Source organism: Furipterus horrens, unplaced genomic scaffold (assembly GCF_987537825.1).
Source record: "Furipterus horrens unplaced genomic scaffold, mFurHor1.1.pri manual_scaffold_1, whole genome shotgun sequence".
Classification (NCBI taxonomy): Eukaryota; Metazoa; Chordata; class Mammalia; order Chiroptera; family Furipteridae; genus Furipterus; species Furipterus horrens.
In genome coordinates this window covers 180979754-180994764 of record NW_028327171.1, presented here as the reverse complement: position 1 = coordinate 180994764, position 15011 = coordinate 180979754, and the positions used below count along the sequence as shown (strand labels likewise).

General features: G+C 38.7%; 1 long non-coding RNA gene and 1 pseudogene across 1 annotated transcript; both read left to right on the top strand.

Moving 5' to 3' along the window:
- The first annotated feature begins 203 nt into the window (after window positions 1-203).
- On the top strand, window positions 204-5447 carry LOC150022384 (uncharacterized). The gene is made up of 3 exons (XR_016509580.1): window positions 204-336; window positions 4699-4878; window positions 5357-5447. It is a non-coding gene; the product is annotated as an uncharacterized LOC150022384 (long non-coding RNA).
- A 1049-nt stretch (window positions 5448-6496) lies between these two features.
- LOC150022383 (lysine-specific demethylase 3A-like) lies at window positions 6497-11942 on the top strand (annotated as a pseudogene).
- Window positions 11943-15011: the final 3069 nt, after the last annotated feature.

The following is a 15011-nucleotide window of genomic DNA, read 5'->3' as shown; positions in this document are numbered from 1 at the left end:
ATTTACATTTAAAAAATACATTTGGATACTCCACTCCCTATCAACTAGTTTCAGCTTGAAGGAGGGTCTATAAGAAAGTGTTGAGCCTATGTTGGGGAATTGGGCTCACAAGAATCTACAAGACAAGAATCAATTGCCACCCCTTGACCTGTGGTTTATTATCACTGAGTGGCAGTAGAGAACTCACAGAGTGGCATGCAGGACTGAGACCTAATCTTGTCAGCCACAGCACAGACCAGCATAAGACCAGTGGCTGGGTGCTCGATGCCAGTCTCTCTGCAGTGAGAAAAGGAGTGAAGTGAAACAGAGAAAGGATTGGAGGCCCAATGAAGAATTGTAAGTTTCCAAGCCGGTGAAGACAGGGGTGGTTGGGAGGGAAGAGCCGGAGAGCACAAGAGATGTTAGGAGGGAACAAGTCATGACTTTGCAGAGTTTTTTGGAGAAAGAAGTTTAAATAAGAGGAGAGTCCCAGACTTATGTGGAGGAATTTTACGTGTTTTTTTTTTCCCTTCCTTTCTGGGACCATACCACTGATTTTTAGAAACTATAAACCTGGTGTGGGGCTTATTGGTAGTGGGTAGTGAGTGAATAATTAACCCATTAAAAAAATTAGTCTACATATATTAGTCCAATCTCCATTCTCCTCCTCAAACACTCTCGAAGGCAATAGAACGTTAACCACTTGATATTAAAGGGAGAATTCTAGACCTGGTGACTAAGGGATTGACTCTTATTACTTTAGGAGTAAATTAAATGTTCCCCAGTATTTTCCTGCCAATCTTTCTCATAAGTCACAACAATCTTTTAATTCTAATTTTAAAACCAAATTTCTTAAACAGGTTGGCCCATTTCCTTATTCTCGCTCTCTGACCAGACTTTTGTCCCCATCTCTCCTTCAATGTAGTTCTTACTAATGACCTCCATGTCACTAAATGAGCAATTATTTTTCAGTTTTCTTCTTAGTTGACCACTCATCAGAGTTTTGTTTTTTTTCATGTGACTCCTAATATTCTTTTTACCTCTCTACCTCTTCTTTTTAGACTTACCCTCCTCTATGGAGACCTTAAAAGTTGGAACCCCTGCTCTGAACAGTGTGGCTCAGTAGGTTGGGCGTAGCTCTGCAAATCAAAAGGTCACCACTTAGATTCCCAGACAGGGCACATGCCTGGTTTGTGGGTTCAGTCCTTAGTCAGGCTGTGTGCAACTGGCAGCTGATCAATTTTCTCTCCCTCTCTTCCTCCCTTCCTTTCCTTCACTTTAAAAATTAAATAAATAAAAAATCTTTTTAAACAAGTTGGAGCCCTTAAGACTCTTTCTAAACTTTTTTAAAAATCTACATCCATAGATATAGGATGTCATCCATACCTCTGTGAAGCTATCGAGTTCTTTTCATTGAATCAAACTTATCATGCTAATAAAACTTACTGTTATTCCCTCTTAACGCCCTGCCTCAAATTCACTCTTCACTGTGTTATTGTTCAAAAATAATCTTGTCACTTCTCTGCCCTTTTAAAAATTATATTTTATTGATTATTCTATTACAGTTGTCCTGATTTTCCTCCCTTTGCCCCCCTCCACCAAGCATCCTCCACTCCTTCAGGCAATCCCCCCAATATATTCATGTCCATGGGTCATGCATATCAGTTCTCTGGTTACCCCATTTCCTTTACTGTACTTTTCATCCCCATGGCTATTCTGTAACTACCTATTTGTACTTCTTAATCCCCTCACCTCTTCACCCACTCTCCCCCTTCTCTTCTCCCATCTGGCAACCATTAAAACATTCTTCATATCTATGATTCTGCCTCTGTTCTTCTTGTTTGCTTAGTTTGTTTCTTAGATTTAATTTTTGATAGATCTGTATTTTTTGCCACTTTATTTTTCATAGTTTTGATCTTCTTTTTCTTAAATAAGTCCCTTTAACATTTCATATAATAATGGTTTGGTGATGATGAACTCCTTTAGTTTTTTCTTGTCTGGAAATCTCTTTATTTGCCCTTTGGTTCTAAATGATAGCTTTGCTGGGTAGAGCAATGTTGGCTGTAGGTCCCTGCTTTTCATGACTTCAATATTTCTTGCCAATCCCTTCTAGTCTGCAAAGTTTCTTTTAGGAAATCAGCTGATAGTCTTATGGGAACTTCCCTGTGTAACTAACATCTTTCCTCTTGCTGTTTTTAAGATTATTTCTTTATCTTTAACTTTTGGTATTTTAATTTGATATGTCTTGGTCTTGCTTGTCATTTTTGTGTCCATCTTGTTTGGGACTCTCTGTGCTGCCTGAATTTGTATGTCTATTTTCTTTGCCAAAATAGAGAAGTTTTCTTTCATTATTTTTTAAAATAAGTTTTAAATTTCTTGCTCTTTCTCTTCTACTTCTGGCATCCCTATGTTTGGATGTTGGTATGTTTGGAGATGTTCCAGAGAGTCCTTATACTATCCTAGTATTTTTGATTTCTTGTTTCCTCTTGCTGTTATGGTTGGATGCTTATTTATTCCTTATATTCCAAATCATTGATTTAACCTCCGCTGCCTTGCGGCATACCTCTTCAGGGGAAAGGCTAAGGGAGTAAACCCCGACAGAAAATCCGGAGCCGGAGTCCCTAAGGCGGTTTGATGTTGTGGTCAACACCGGCAACTCCTGCAGCGCACCTGAAGCCAAGCTGTATTGACTCCGTCTTTCCCTTGGACCCTTCAGCTGCGAAGAGAGGGGGGGGTCTGCTGCATGGGCAACAGCAGACCCTCCATATTACCCTGCCCAGGCTCTGTAGCTTCAGCGTCATCGCAAGATGTCGATTCAACACGGGAGGAGACAGATACCATGTCACTCCCAAGTCGGACTGCACAGCCATTCTCGGCGGTGCAGATAGACTCTTAAGAAGCTACACCATCGTCTCTCAAGACGGACGGCTGCCGACGACGAGAATCCTGGCTTCCTCCTCTCCACATATGGTTCCCTGTAGACTTTTCTTCATTTCACTTAGTGTAACCTTCATTTCTTCCTTTATGTTGTTGCTATATTCAGCAATTTCTTTGAGCACCCTGATCACCAGTGTTTTAAACTTTACATCTGATAGGTTGGTTACTTCCATTTTGTTTAGTTCTTTTTCTGGAGTTTTGATCTGTTCTTTCATTTGGGCCATATTTCTTTGTGTCCTCAAATTGGCAGCCTCCCTGTGTTTGTTTCTGTGTATTAAGTAGAGTTACCTTGACCCCCTGTCTTAATAGTGTGGCCTATTGTAGAAAAGGCAACTGTGAATTGTATGGGGTGTAGCATAAGGAAATCGCCAGGGTGCAGCAACCCATTTCACCACTTTGTTGTTCTGTGTATAGGGACATCTTGGAGAGGGGACAATGTCACTGCCTGGCTTCTGGAGGCTTGCCTGGCATTCTTCCTATTTCCAGTCACTTCATCCACTTCCTGTATGTGCCTGGCACCCTTCCAGCTGTTGCTCTGGTGGTGAATCCCACAGTGGGTAGGCTTGCATGTGTTTTAAGTTCATGCAGGACCTTTAAACGAAGTCTCCAGAAAATCTGGCAGTTTCTTCTGCCACCCCAGCCCCCCTTTGGTTTTTATAGCTAGAAGTTATAGGGATTTATCTTCCTGGTGCTGGAACCCTGGGCTGTGTGGTCTGGCCTGGGGCTGGGATTGCTTGCTCTCAGGGTATTCCTCCAGATTTTTATTCACCATATGTGAATATAGGACCGTCTGTTCAGTTGTTGCTGCCAGTGCCTCCCCATTCGACACTGCATCTCTACGCCTTTCCACTCATCTTCCCAACTCTGCCCATCCTAGCCATCTGGGTCAATGTGACTTCTTTATATCCTTGGTTGTCAGACTTCCATACAGCTCAATTTTCTGACAGTTCTGCATATATTTGTTTTGAGATCTAGTTGTAATTCTTCTATGATTGTGCCAGGAGGCAAAGCATGTTTACCTATGCCTCCATCTTGACCAGAAGTCATGGCAGTGTTAATTTTTAAAATCTTTTAGATATTTTGCTCCCCACACCCCAGGGAAAGAAGTCTGTAGCAAAATATTCTGATATATACTACAAATTCACTAAATATATTATGATCAAATATTTGGAAAGGTAAATGTATATACATATGATATTAAATGGAATCATATTGCATTACTTTAAACCATGTTTGATCTGAAGAAATGACTTTTTGTATGGTTCACTCTATATCCAAAAAAATAAATAAGAAACTAAGGAGAGAACTAGAAATTGGGAGACATAAAAGAGACAGACTTATTTTTGTCTATATATTCTTTGAAACCCAAGACATTTTTAAACCATATTTAAAAAATAAAGATAAACATAAACATTTTGAGAGAGAAAAAAGAAAATATGTGGTGATAAATTTTCCTAAACTGATTATTTTCTCCTCTTTCCACATTTTCCCCCATTTTCCTCCTTCTCTGCCAGAGTTGTTTATTAAACTAGCTGATAACCTATTATTTCCAAACTTCTGGTGAATGCTTTTTAGAAATATATCCTAAAGAAATGTATTGTTTAACTCTACAAATATATAAGGTTGGTGCAAAAATAATGTCTGATTTCGAGGTCTATTTTAAAAATGAAAAAGCCCATGATTATGAAAATATTTATTCATTAAAATAACCTCCTTTGCTTTCTAGAACCTCTTTCCATCAATCAACTAGCTTATAAATGCCACACTTGTAAAATTCTTTAGGTTTTGAAGCAAAATATGAATCCAACTCATTTTCAACATCTATCTTCTCTTGATGTCAACCAGAGACCATCAAAATAGTTCTGTAGTCCCCGAAACAAGTGATAATCAGAAGAAGCAAGGTCAGGAGAATATGGAGGATGAAGCAATATTTCCCAACCAAGCTCTTTCAAGAAATTTTTGGTGAGTCAAGCTGTGTGAGGACAAGCATTATTGTGATGGAAGATGACACCCTTTCTGTTGACTGAGGAGGGTCACTTTTGGTTCAAAGCTGCTTTCAAACAATGAAGTTGTTCACAGTAAATTTTAGCAGTAATTGTTTGATTGTTGTCTAACAGTTCATAATGGATAATTCCTTCCATATCCCACCATACGCTCAACATAATCTTTGGATGAAGTCCTCCTCTTGGTTGTTGAACTCATGTAGGCACTGTTCTTTTTTTACACTTTTAGCCTGCTTTGCATTTTTTTGATAGCTGGACATAATGTATTGAGTGAAAGGAAATGATGTAAATAGGCCTTTAGTGATGGTCAAGTATATGTGTGGGGAGCATTCTATAGTTCTGTGATTAGGTCTCAGTCTTCTCAGTCTTTTAGAGATCCTGTGACTCTAGCCTGTGAACTTCACAAATGTTTCTCTGGTTTTTTTCTCCCTCCTTAGGTGGGACAGGATGGCTAGAGTGGGCTGGAGTTTGGTATTTTCCTTCTCCCAAATTGGAAGGCTAGAGCTGAATGGAGTGTGTGTTTCCTTTCCACAGGTGAGTTAGGATCTAATAATACTCCAGGAAGGTTAGGCTCTGTTTAACTAGTTTCTTCTGTGACAGGCCTTGTTAAGAAGAACAGAGTACTCTGGTATATTTCAAAGTGGTTTTCTTTTTGTTTACCCTGCTGAAAGCAGGAGGGAATTTTTTTTCTTCAACATTTACTGTCAGAACCTGGTCAAGCTCCTGGAGGTAAGTCTCACAAAATTGTGAGGGCATCCTGTGATTGAGTGCCCTGGAGTTTTTACACACTGAGCCAGCAGCACAATGCATTTCAGCTTTTTATACCTTGGCACTCGTTCCTGAGGCAGTTTCTGCTGAGTTTCTGTTCTGATAAGCTATGACTTTCTGTATTTGTCTGTTAGTCTTGCCAATATTGAGGGTGGAGATGTGCCCTGTGTTCTCCCCTTTCTAATGAGTCCAAAAAGAGTTGTTGATTTTTTTCAGTGTGTTTAGCTTTTTACATGTTAGGATGGAGTGGCTACCACCAGGCTCTTTAAATGCAGAGCAGAAAATGGCTTGAAATTAGTTTTTAATGAGACACTGAAGTTCTTCCTAATGAATATTAAAGGACATTTATTACAAGAGAAATAGAAGAGTCTACAGAGCAAAAGGAACAAATCCCTTGTGGATACCGAGGGATAAAAGTTTGGGGGGAGTCAAAAGTCATACTCATTTTTTCAGCTGTGCAGTGGGTCATTCCCCTAACCCTTGTGTTTTTCAAGGATGAACTCTACTAACTTTCCTCTTCTATTTACTAAAATTATTTTCTTTGGAGGGCAGCTTTTCTGTGTAAATTTTATGATGAAAATTTTTATTGATAATGGTACATCATATTTGACCTTTATCTGGGTGCCTTATTACTATTAAATCTAGTTTTTTCCAGGTCAAATTTGCAAATCTAACATTTTCAAGGAGATTAAATTCTTCCATTAATTTTAGTCAAATTTTTACTATATATAATTTTAGCAATTTTCAATTTTTTCTGGGTTAACATGTGCAGCCAACTCCCTATTTTAATGAAGTAGGGTCAGGACCACATGGAGAGACAGAAGGAGAAAACCAGGTGCAGAAAAGCAGGTATATTTTGTGGTGGGAAGATAAGAAAATGTTTATTTAATAGCTTATTTTTTCCCATGATGTATGATGCAAAGCAAGCAACTAAGAGTTAAGGAGGAGAGGATTGATTATAAGTGAGGTTTTGAAGAGAGGAGAATGTGTGATGTAGTCACTTTGGGGAGAGGAGGAGTCATCATATTAGGCAAGTATAGTAGGATTGTTGCTTTTTACTAAGTGATCTTTTGAGATTTGTGATCATGGATTTTAAATGAGACTAGCTGTGTATTTTTCTCTAACTATGTTCAACTGTTTGCATTCAGAAGCATGGCAGACAGTTGAGTCGTACCTGAGTTGGAGTTTGGCAAGGTGTTGGTAGCAGAGAGAAAAAGCATTGCTCCCATAATTATCTCTGCTTTCTCCTGCATCATCAAACTTTTATTCACTGAGTATTTCCTTTGCTATAAAATGTGTCAAGTACCTTTTTATCGTCAACCAACAACAAACCTAAAGTGAAATGCAACCAAACAAAACCTTTCTATTACTCCATTCCTCTTAAAAGAACCAAGCTACCAGCCTATTTATCTGTTCCCTTTAGAGCTTAACTTCTTAAATGAGGTCTCTATAGTCTCAACTCCATTTCTTTACTTCACATTTTCTCTTAATACATTTCAATCAGGCTTCTCTTCTCTCACTCCAAGGAGACTGTGTTTATCACAGAACCAGTCAGTGAGCACCGCTATGCTGAATTAACAGTCTGTTGTCAATCCTCTTCTTACTTGACCACTCAGTACTTGGCCACTTCCCTTGGATACTTTGATACCACCCATCCACACCTCTTCTGTAGACCTAACAAATATTTTGAACAGCCAGAATCCCCAAGGTAAAGAGTACTTGCACAAAACTAATAATAACTTAAAAGACACATACACATACTTCTTATAGAACTGTGCTTGGGGAAACTCCTTTTGTTCAGTGCCACTGAAGAAGTATCTTGTTATAAAGTGCTGCTCCAGGCATTTTTGTTCACAAAATTTATCCCCAGGAAGGTAAGCAATGTATTGGATGAGCAGGAAAAAAAAAAAAGATACTTGCGGCAACCAGAAACTTTTGGTCTTTCAAGGTGTATTAAGTGTTCCCACAGATATGCTTCAGGTCACAGAGCTTGTTGGCTTTCTCCAGTCTCGTCATACAATCTGATAAGGTGGTCAGGTGCAAATTTTACAAAAGATTCATGCTCTTCTGTTAGATTGGTATAGAGGATTTGCTCATACCCATCCCAAATTTGATTGTCCTAGTCTTTTAAGTGATGCTCATGTGCTATTCCTACTTACGGAGGGTACAGGGCCCGGCTGGGGGTGGAGGGCGCGGTCAGTCTTCATCCAGGAGGATCCTGGAGAACTAGGTGCTGTGCGGTGCTGACCGGCGAGGCTAACTTTCCGAAGTATAAGCTTCACTCCACCTCTGACTGTATTTTTGTTTTATGTTCTCAAAACATTTGCTCTGGAGTTGGCACACCGGGGTCGGCGCAGCAGCAGGCAGCTGCGGAGTCGGGGGTGGGTTCTGCGTCGCGGGCCAGGAGCGTGGCCGGTCCGGGGAGCGGGGCCGGTCGGGGGAGTAGGGCCGCAGCGCTGCCGGGACTGCTGCGACTCACTGCGCCTCAGGTGCCGCCAAGTGGCCGGGGACCAGATGCCGAAGTGGCCGAACGGCAGCCCAGCTTCTGGGTACTTAGCAGAGCTCCCGGACCAAGCCGGTTCCAATGGTGCCTCCAGCACCCCCACAGGAAGTGATATTAATAGTAGTCACAATTATCACTAGAATGTACTAACTCATTGGCAATTACAAAATATTTTGTGAACATCAAATATGGAATAAAAAGTGGAATAACTGAAATCCAGCCTCTGAGATTTAACGAAAAAGAAACCACTCGTAATGTTTTATATCTTAATATTTTCCCTCTTAGTTTATAATTTTAGAAGACTTTTAAAATCCCCAACCCATGACACCAAGTTTCTCAAGTGTGAGGAACCATTTTTAACATGTTTTACAGGCCTTTATGTGATTATGTTTATAGCTAGTATCTTTTATTGGGAAAATACATCAGAAAAAGCTATATTGATTAATTAATACCTGTATATTTAAATAAACCTGTATTTTATTAGTCATGAGTTGTTTGTGTTGTGAAAGGGAGAGCTCTAGGGTCAAATTGCCTGGTCTCCAACCCTCTCCACCACTTTCTAGGTAACATCTAGCTTTCTCATTTTCCTGATTTAAAATGGGGGATAATAGTATTTAATAGAGTTGGTTTGATAGTTCCAATGAAGAGCTTATATGACACCCAAAGCCCTTAGAAAAGTACATGCGTTCTAAAAATAACACACATGCTTGCACTGAACTCAATTTTTAGTCGTCAGGTAATTTTCAGTGAGCTGTATAGCTCAGAGAGTAAGAATTAAAGTCCTGCAGGACAGGGGCTGTGTTGCTGATCTGCATCCTCAGCACAGTGCCTGGGAAGTAGTGGATGCCTGAGTGAATGAAATCAGACAGATCTGGGCTCCAGCCGTAGCTTTGCCATTTATAGTAGCTGCCTAAATCATTTGACTTCTCAGCTGTAAAATGAGAATAAACTGCATTGGTTTGTGGTGAGGAGAAAGTGAGCTAATGCATGTAAAGTATAATACTTAGTGTAGTACTTGGCATGTACTGCATCAGAGATGTTGCTATTGGCAGGAATTCAGACTATGAAACAGAGTTTGAGATGCTGTTTAGTGTATATCAGCATATTCAACTATCCATCAATGTTTTAGCTGTAACATTTTTTAACTACTATTTCCTTACTCCCTCTTCTTCTTCCTGCTAACTAAACCAGAAAAATACGTTTCTGAAGCTCTTTTGATGACTGTAGCACGGAGGACACGATTGGATGGCTACCCAACAGCCATTCCTTTCTCTCTTGCTGTCAGGGCCCCATTTGCTTGAAATGAGGGAATAGATGGATTTTTGTTCCCAATCCTTTGTTGTCACTCTGCAATGGAATTATACATCTACACCTTTTGGCATGTGACTTTGTAGCACTTTCCACTGGAGTAGGCAGAGTATATATCCTGCTCATTTTGTGTTGAACTTGGCCAGGTAATTTGTTTGGCAAATGGAATGTTACTGGACATGACATGAGAAGAGACTCTAAATTTGTTTGTGTGATTTAATCTGACTCCTTGTACACCTACCATTTGCAATGAGAAAAATAAGCCATGGGTAGCCAGTAGTGCCAGAGTAAGAAAATATATGGGTCAGACAGGAAAACACACACAGCCTAGATCCAAGCCCAACTGATCCCAGACAAATGTAGCAGAGTCATAGGTGACTGACAGGTCCATAAGTGAGGAACAGATGCTTGTTCTTGTAAACCACTAAGATTTGGGTTGGGGGGGATTGCTTGTTATGGAAGATATCACAGTGATAGCTAACTAATATAGGCAGCAGTTTTCCTGGTTCCAGAGGTTGAGTCAAAACTGATCTAAGATAATCCAGCTGTTCTTCATACACTTGAGTTCTAGATTCTCTTAGAGCTAGGAATGGTCAAATGACCCAGGGCAGGTCAATGAAATATAAGAAGATGTCTACTGAGGACTTTTGGAAAAGATTTGCTTCCCTGATAAAAGGCATAATAGGGACTGGAAATGATCTTTCCATCTTTTTTGCTTGACAATTCAGTGGGCATCCTGAGACCATGGATTGAAAGTTACAAAGATGAAAAGCTAAGAACTGAGGATGATGGAGAGAAAAGAAAAGAAAGAAAGGAAGGAAGGAAGGAAGGAAGGAAGGAAGGAAGGAAGGAAGGAAGGAAGGAAGGAAGGAAGGAAATAAGAAAAGTTAGGTTCCTGATGATATGGCTTAATAGTTGACCAGCATCAACAGCCCCTTATCCATTCTTTTACTTCTTATTTAGTCAGATTTCTGTTTCTTGCTTCTCAAGGATTCCTAACCTAATATACCTAAAATAATGTCACTTTAGTCATTGCAGTCACTGTTTCCCTGAGGTGAGTGATGAAAGACAAAAGGGAGCTGTGTGGTCATGATTCTCCTCACACAGATTCTGAAACACTTTCCTATTTATTAGGCTATTAGAGCCTAATGTTTTTTGTTGTGCTGCCTTTTTTTCAAATATTTGTCATAACACTAAAGCAATTAGGTTATGGTTGCCTTTAACCAAAAATGTTTTGGGAACTGATTTAGATAAAGAAAAGTACATCCTGGCCAATGTTAGATGTCACTGTGTCAGTGGAGGTTTCTGAAAAGGAAGCTATGTCAACTGTGAAGCCACACAGTAAGAGCATCCCAAAGAGGGTTGCTAGGCAGCAAGCTGCCAAAGACATTCAAGAAATATGTGTGTGATACTGCCTTCTTCAACTTGTACTGGGTGTATCCTCAGTGTGCCTTTGGAATAGGTGTGGATTGCTACCAGATGAAGAGAAAAACAATTGCCAACAGGGTGCTACCTATGTGACTATCTTGGTTGAGATGCATGAGGATTCAGGTACATGAGCCAGGGAACATGATGCTACACAGATTTTTCTTGGAAAAGCTCCTTGTGATGTTGAAGACTATTCGTTTGTAAGAGCAAAATGTGGAATAAAGACAAATTGTCCTTGTTCAGGCAATTCAAGCTCTTTTCAAAGTCTACCTCAAAGGAAGATGTAAAACAGACTTTCTTGGTTGAGAAAAAAATATTCTGGATGCTCAGTTTCTGCAGAATCCCTCAGTGTTGGAGCTAGCAGCTATGAGTGGGGGTGCAGCCTCCAAGGCAACTAGGAACATGAAACCAGCCTGTCCCATCAGTACTTCTTTAAACTGGCTGGCAGACCTAACCAGGGGGGATGCTAACAAGAAAAAAGATAGAAAATGAATCCAAGGATACACCAAAAATCCTTGATGACATCTTTGCTTCTTTGGTAGAAAATAACACTTGTGATTTATGTAAGAATCTCAAGAACTTATGAAGAACGTAGCATTCTGTCACTCCTCACTGATGACTGTGTGATAATTGCTTGCTGCGTTTGCAAGATTCCAACAACAAGAGCAAGTGGAATATGTTCAGGGAGCCCTGGAAACAAAGGCAGCCAGGGATGGTGTCTGGAGTGCATCATAAACTGAACATAAAATTTTGAAAACCTGAATACTTTGACAACGACTTTAGTGACCACAACGTCAATCTAATTAAATGTAGGACTTTCATAGTCTATTTAAGCTCCTGTAACAAAATACCATAGACTGGGTAGCTTAGAAAACAAACATTTATTCCTCGTAGTTCTGGAGGATGGGAAGTTCAAGATCAGGGAGCTGGTAGATTTTGTTTCTGGTGAAAGCCTGCTTCTTGGTTCACAGATGCTGTCTTCTGACTGTCCTCACGTGGTGGAAGAGGGGAATTGAACTTCCTGTGATCGCTTTCCTAAAGGCACTAGTCTCATTCATGAGGGCTCTGACTTTATACCTAATCTCCTCCCAAAGACTGCACCTCCAAACATCATTACATTGGAGATTAGATTTTACCATCATTTTGAAAGAACATAAACATTCAGTCTATACAAAGAACCAATAAAATCATCACAGAAGCCACAGTAGGAGAATTTTGCTATGCATTGGAAGATGTTCCAAATCTCTTGGAAAATGAAAAAATAATTATTGATGTTGAAACTTAAGTTCTGGTTGTCAGGAGGAACTTTTAAAGATATAATTCCCTCTAGGTTTGATGATCTGATGGCCAACATTCCATTGCTTAGGTAGATAAGGTAAGATAACAAGTTTGAATTTCGTCTCTAGGCTGCCAAACTACTTTGTTTGGCCGGATTGGGGTCTTGAGATGTACAATTATTAAGGATTAATTACCCCAAAAGATAAAAAATGTGGAGCAACATCTTTATTGAGATATCTTTATCTGATGCACCTAATGTCCTGCCTGTGTTGGAAATTCAAAGGAATTGTGGCCAAGAAGTCCTTAAAACTATCCAAGATGGGAATTCTCATGAACTCAAAGCAATTTATTAAAGAAAAAGAAGCTAGGAGCCTTCTGGTACACACACACACACACACACACACACACACACACACACACACACACTGAAGGCATGGAGAGGATATGGCAATTCCTTAAAATGTATTAGAAAAGTAAGTTCCAGAACATTCACTGACTATGATCCCCTAGTAGTCACCTGACAGATGAATCACTAAGAAAGCATCAAGAGCAAGGAGTTCAGGGCTGGGCATTTATCACAGCAGGAATTCCATTACAGGTTCTTAACTTGTATAGCTATATCAAAGTAGTTGAAGATTTTGTTTCTCCAGAGCATGTTAAACAGTGCTCTGACTTACTCAGGAATTCTGTTATCTGTTAGAGATTCATACCAGTCATGAAGATAAATTACAGGTGAAGAATGTTATCTACCATGCATTGAAAGATGAAGGTATACTGAAAGTCAGCAAGTTCAATTTTGGCAAACCCTAAGGATCCTAGAGATGCCTAACCCCTGCACAGTGAAAATGAATTCTTGGAAGCTGTTTGAACTCTTCAGGTAAAATTCCTGTGGACTTTGAAAACCACATTACCTCATCTTTTTTTTTTTTTTTTTTTTAACTATTCCCAGCTTATAAGGATACTCCAGCTAATGTATATTTCTATTGTTACAGACAAGAAATGTGTATGTGTGTCAACTACTTATAGAACATGCATCCTTAAACTCTGACTTCTCACCTACTATAGATCTTTTACCAAACTGTAAAAACAAAACCTCTTACCTACGCTGGAGCAATCAATGCCTACAGTTATGCTCTAGTTACTTGGTTGGGTATCTTAGTCAAAACTATTGGTAATAACTCTGTGCAGTTTATTTGGATTGCATTTTGTTTCATGTTTGTCTGAATATGCCTCTTCTGTTCTTTAGAATTCAAAGAGCAATGGAGGAAATGAACAGCTGATGATGCAATTCTTATTGTATTGCATAGGGTTGGTATTATATAGCATAAACCAACTGCACAATTCTTGCTTTAATCATCTTTATCAAATAAAGATTTTATTTAAATGAAGCCTTGCTAATTTTGTGTTGAACAGTTTGTATTGAAGGATTTATATAATTTTTAAAAGTTTACAAAGCCCTTTTGCTTAAAAAAAGTGATAGAGTATCAAAATAATGTAAGGCAAAAACTAAGAGAATTGCAAAGAGAAATAGATTGACCCACTCTCATAATTGGAGACTTCCAACACCACTCTATCAGAATGAACAAATCCAGCAATTTATTCCACAACAGCAAAATTCATATTTTTACATTCACATGGAACATTCACCAAGATGACATTCACCAAGACTACATTTAAGACATAAAACACAGCTTAACAAATGTAAAACAATCAAAATTAATTTCTGCTATTAAACCAAAATGGGATTTACTAGAAATCAATAACAGTGAGATAACTAGAAAGTCCCAAAATATGTGGAGATTAGACAACATACTTCTAAATGACACACTGGTTAAATAACTTATCTCGAGAGAAATTTAAAAATACTTTCAACTAAATGAAAGTGAAAACACAATTTCTCAAACTATGTGAGATGCAGTAGAAACATTGCTTAGAGGAAAATTTATAACATTAAATGTATATATTAGAAAAGGAAAAAATTTCTACAATCAATAATCAGTTTCAATCTTAGGAAACTAGAAAAATCAGATTAAAACCAAAGAAAAGAAATGATAAAGGAGCAGAAATCAATAAAATTAAAAAACAGAAAATCAATAGAGAAAAGTCAATGAAACTAAAATCTGTTCCTTTAGAAAGATGGATAAGCCAGGCTAAGAAAAACATGGAGAGCATACAAATTACTAATATCAGAAATAAAAGAGAGGATGTCACTATAGATCCCCATAGACATTAAAAGAACAATCAAAGAGTACCATGAACAACTCTATGCACACAAATTGGATAAGCTAGATGAAATGAGCCAGTTCTTTGAAAGACACAATCTACCAAAACTCACACAAGAAAAAATACACAGTTTAACGGGCCAATATCTACTACAGAAATTAATCCACTATTAATAACCTTATAAAAGAAAAAGCACCAGGCCCAAATGTGTCCACTGGTGAATTGTACCAAACATTTAAGGAAGAAATTATACCAGTTTTTTACAATCTCCTTCAGAAGAGAGAAGCAGAGGAAAACTTCCTACCTCATTCTATGAAGCCACAATTACCCTAATACCAAATGAGACAGACATTACAAGAAAACTACAGATTAATATCTTTTTTGAGCATAAATGTAAAAATCCCCATAAAAGTACTAGTAAATCAAATTCAATGATGTATAAAAGGAATTACATAACACCACCAAGTGAGATTCATCTCAGGGATGCACGGCTTGTTCAACATTTGAAAATCAATTAATGTAATCACCATAACATTTTGTGACCATATCAATAGATGCAGAAAATGCATTGGACAAAATATAAC